This window comes from Phyllobates terribilis, unplaced genomic scaffold (assembly GCF_046119375.1).
Source record: "Phyllobates terribilis strain yellow unplaced genomic scaffold, ASM4611937v1 Scaffold_388__1_contigs__length_1821495, whole genome shotgun sequence".
Classification (NCBI taxonomy): Eukaryota; Metazoa; Chordata; class Amphibia; order Anura; family Dendrobatidae; genus Phyllobates; species Phyllobates terribilis.
This window is the reverse complement of record NW_027363148.1, coordinates 975,001-980,277: the sequence shown is the minus strand read 5'-3', so window position 1 is coordinate 980,277 and position 5,277 is coordinate 975,001.

Genomic DNA, 5,277 nt, shown 5'->3' with positions numbered 1-5,277 from the left:
CAAAATGAGGTTCTAGTATGTTATAGGGCATCCCAGGAGGGCTTCATATGTGTGGGTAAAATATATATGCCACAGGGGGAAAATTGAAAAAAAGTTGAAAAAAAAATTTTTTCTGGACTTAGAAAATTTTTCAACTTTTGTCAGACTTCCAGACAGGGGAGCATGACAGTGCGCGCATCCGATTTCAGTTCCAGAGCGATTCGCGCGATGAGTCCTTGATACTTAGTCGTTTTTGGCCAAATTTCTGACTTTTTTGAAAATTTCACAAATTTGTGAAAACTTCCACAAAATGAGGTTCTAGTATGTTATAGGGCATCCCAGGAGGGCTTCATATGTGTGGGTAAAATATATATCCCACATGGGGAAAATTGAAAAAAAGTTGAAAAAAAAATTTTTTCGGGACTTAGAAAATTTTTCAACTTGTGTCAGACTTCCAGACAGGGGAGCATGTCAGTGCGCGCATCCGATTTCAGTTCCAGAGCGATTCCTCCGATGAGTCCTTGATACTTAGTCGTTTTTGGCCAAATTTCTGACTTTTTTGAAAATTTCACAAATTTGTGAAAACTTCCACAAAATGAGGTTCTAGTATGTTATAGGGCATCCCAGGAGGGCTTCATATGTGTGGGTAAAATATATATGCCACAGGGGGAAAATTGAAAAAAAGTTGAAAAAAAAATTTTTCTGGACTTAGAAAATTTTTCAACTTGTGTCAGACTTCCAGACAGGGGAGCATGTCAGTGCGCGCATCCGATTTCAGTTCCAGAGCGATTCCTCCGATGAGTCCTTGATACTTAGTCGTTTTTGGCCAAATTTCTGACTTTTTTGAAAATTTCACAAATTTGTGAAAACTTCCACAAAATGAGGTTCTAGTATGTTATAGGGCATCCCAGGAGGGCTTCATATGTGTGGGTAAAATATATATCCCACATGGGGAAAATTGAAAAAAAGTTGAAAAAAAAATTTTTTCTGGACTTAGAAAATTTTTCGACTTGTGTCAGACTTCCAGACAGGGGAGCATGTCAGTGCGCGCATCCGATTTCAGTTCCAGAGCGATTCCTCCGATGAGTCCTTGATACTTAGTCGTTTTTGGCCAAATTTCTGACTTTTTTGAAAATTTCACAAATTTGTGAAAACTTCCACAAAATGAGGTTCTAGTATGTTATAGGGCATCCCAGGAGGGCTTCATATGTGTGGGTAAAATATATATCCCACAGGGGGAAAATTGAAAAAAAGTTGAAAAAAAAAATTTTTTGGGACTTAGAAAATTTTTCAACTTTTGTCAGACTTCCAGACAGGGGAGCATGACTGTGCGCGCATCCGATTTCAGTTCCAGAGCGATTCGCGCGATGAGTCCTTGATACTTAGTCGTTTTTGCCAAAATTTCTGACTTTTTTGAAAATTTCACAATTTTGTGAAAACTTCCACAAAATGAGGTTCTAGTATGTTAGAGGGCATCCCAGGAGGGCTCCAAAAGTGTGGGTAAAATATATATCCCACAGGGGGAAAATTGAAAAAAAGTTGAAAAAAAAAATTTTTTCTGACTTAGAAAATTTTTCGACTTGTGTCAGACTTCCAGAGAGGGGAGCATGTCTGTGCGCGCATCCGATTTCAGTTCCAGAGCGATTCGCGCGATGAGTCCTTGATACTTAGTCGTTTTTGGCCAAATTTCTGACTTTTTTGAAAATTTCACAAATTTGTGAAAACTTCCACAAAATGAGGTTCTAGTATGTTATAGGGCATCCCAGGAGGGCTTCATATGTGTGGGTAAAATATATATCCCACAGGGGGAAAATTGAAAAAAAGTTGAAAAAAAAAATTTTTTGGGACTTAGAAAATTTTTCAACTTTTGTCAGACTTCCAGACAGGGGAGCATGACTGTGCGCGCATCCGATTTCAGTTCCAGAGCGATTCGCGCGATGAGTCCTTGATACTTAGTCGTTTTTGCCAAAATTTCTGACTTTTTTGAAAATTTCACAATTTTGTGAAAACTTCCACAAAATGAGGTTCTAGTATGTTAGAGGGCATCCCAGGAGGGCTCCAAAAGTGTGGGTAAAATATATATCCCACAGGGGGAAAATTGAAAAAAAGTTGAAAAAAAAAATTTTTTCTGACTTAGAAAATTTTTCGACTTGTGTCAGACTTCCAGAGAGGGGAGCATGTCAGTGCGCGCATCCGATTTCAGTTCCAGAGCGATTCGCGCGATGAGTCCTTGATACTTAGTCGTTTTTGCCAAAATTTCTGACTTTTTGAAAATTTCACAAATTTGTGAAAACTTCCACAAAATGAGGTTCTAGTATGTTATAGGGCATCCCAGGAGGGCTTCATATGTGTGGGTAAAATATATATCCCACAGGGGGAAAATTGAAAAAAAGTTGAAAAAAAAAATTTTTTGGGACTTAGAAAATTTTTCAACTTGTGTCAGACTTCCAGAGAGGGGAGCATGTCAGTGCGCGCATCCGATTTCAGTTCCAGAGCGATTCGCGCGATGAGTCCTTGATACTTAGTCGTTTTTGCCAAAATTTCTGACTTTTTGAAAATTTCACAAATTTGTGAAAACTTCCACAAAATGAGGTTCTAGTATGTTATAGGGCATCCCAGGAGGGCTTCATATGTGTGGGTAAAATATATATGCCACAGGGGGAAAATTGAAAAAAAGTTGAAAAAAAAATTTTTTCTGGACTTAGAAAATTTTTCAACTTTTGTCAGACTTCCAGACAGGGGAGCATGACAGTGCGCGCATCCGATTTCAGTTCCAGAGCGATTCGCGCGATGAGTCCTTGATACTTAGTCGTTTTTGGCCAAATTTCTGACTTTTTTGAAAATTTCACAAATTTGTGAAAACTTCCACAAAATGAGGTTCTAGTATGTTATAGGGCATCCCAGGAGGGCTTCATATGTGTGGGTAAAATATATATCCCACATGGGGAAAATTGAAAAAAAGTTGAAAAAAAAATTTTTTCGGGACTTAGAAAATTTTTCAACTTGTGTCAGACTTCCAGACAGGGGAGCATGTCAGTGCGCGCATCCGATTTCAGTTCCAGAGCGATTCCTCCGATGAGTCCTTGATACTTAGTCGTTTTTGGCCAAATTTCTGACTTTTTTGAAAATTTCACAAATTTGTGAAAACTTCCACAAAATGAGGTTCTAGTATGTTATAGGGCATCCCAGGAGGGCTTCATATGTGTGGGTAAAATATATATGCCACAGGGGGAAAATTGAAAAAAAGTTGAAAAAAAAATTTTTTCTGGACTTAGAAAATTTTTCAACTTTTGTCAGACTTCCAGACAGGGGAGCATGACAGTGCGCGCATCCGATTTCAGTTCCAGAGCGATTCCTCCGATGAGTCCTTGATACTTAGTCGTTTTTGGCCAAATTTCTGACTTTTTTGAAAATTTCACAATTTTGTGAAAACTTCCACAAAATGAGGTTATACTATGTTAGAGGGCATCCCAGGAGGGCTCCAAAAGTGTGGGTAAAATATATATGCCACAGGGGGAAAATTGAAAAAAAGTTGAAAAAAAAATTTTTTCTGGACTTAGAAAATTTTTCAACTTTTGTCAGACTTCCAGACAGGGGAGCATGACAGTGCGCGCATCCGATTTCAGTTCCAGAGCGATTCGCGCGATGAGTCCTTGATACTTAGTCGTTTTTGCCAAAATTTCTGAGTTTTTGAAAATTTCACAATTTTGTGAAAACTTCCACAAAATGAGGTTCTAGTATGTTATAGGGCATCCCAGGAGGGCTTCATATGTGTGGGTAAAATATATATCCCACATGGGGAAAATTGAAAAAAAGTTGAAAAAAAATTTTTTTCTGGACTTAGAAAATTTTTCAACTTTTGTCAGACTTCCAGACAGGGGAGCATGACAGTGCGCGCATCCGATTTCAGTTCCAGAGCGATTCCTCCGATGAGTCCTTGATACTTAGTCTTTTTCAGAAGTCAGAATTTTGACTTCCAGGACCCACAAATCGTTGATAAATTGAGCCCGCTCACCAGTTCCAAGTGTTTTGGGGTCTCCCCGGTACCAGTAATGCAGCCTGCTCACTATATGTCGCAAAATAGAAAAAAAGTGAAAAAGAACCAGAATGAGGAAATTTCAGGGAGCCGAATCCGCCTAACAGTTCCAGGCGATCGGGTACTTTTTGACATGTGTCCCTAAAGTGGGTATAGGGTGACACCCAATGCAAATACCCAGTTTTGCACACCACCGGCAGAATATATAAGAGAGACGGACCTCTCGGCCCCGACACATTTCGACTCATTTAAGCTGGTTTTCACCTCTGTAGACCCGGGCACGTGTTTTGGCTATGAGTCCCTGTTCAGCTGGAGGTCTGCACCTTGGCTGAACCCAGACTTCCGCAGCTGCGTGGGGGGGCTTTTGCCGGTCGCCCATCCCAAGTAAGAGAGGTGTTCCTGGGTTGAAGTGAGCCTGGCCAGACCCCCCGCGGGCCCTGGTTCTCCACATGGGGGCGCCGTCAAGGCTAAAATCTGGATTTTTAGGCTGAGGAGAGGCTCCATGAGGGCGGATGCTTTCGTGGCTTCGACCCCAGTGCTGTTCCACATCCAGTACCCCCTCTGCAAGGGCGCCTGTACCCGAGTCTCGCTTCCAGGACTCTTGGGCATGCATCTCCTGACGACAGGGTTTTGCACACCACCGGCAGGATATATAAGAGAGACGGACCTCTCATCCTCGACACATTTCGACTCATTTAAGCTGGTTTTCACCTCTGTAGACCCGGGCACGTGTTTTGGCTATGAGTCCCTGTTCAGCTGGAGGTCTGCACCTTGGCTGAACCCAGACTTCCGCAGCTGCGTGGGGGGGCTTTTGCCGGTCGCCCATCCCAAGTAAGAGAGGTGTTCCTGGGTTGAAGTGAGCCTGGCCAGACCCCCCGCGGGCCCTGGTTCTCCACATGGGGGCGCCGTCAAGGCTAAAATCTGGATTTTTAGGCTGAGGAGAGGCTCCATGAGGGCGGATGCTTTCGTGGCTTTGACCCCAGTGCTGTTCCACATCCAGTACCCCCTCTGCAAGGGCGCCTGTACCCGAGTCTCGCTTCCAGGACTCTTGGGCACGCATCTCCCGACGACAGGGGTTTGCAGCCTCCGTACTTGGGCAAGTCCCTCCACGACCCCCTGATCTTCCTCCGATCGATCTGGCGCAGCGCTCCTGGGTGGGGAGGTGGCGCCGCTCGCTCGGCCCGGGCTTTGGAGCTCGCGCCGGCTTAAGGTGAGCGGTCCCCTTCCTCCTCTACCCCCGGGCTTCCGACACCTATCTTTGG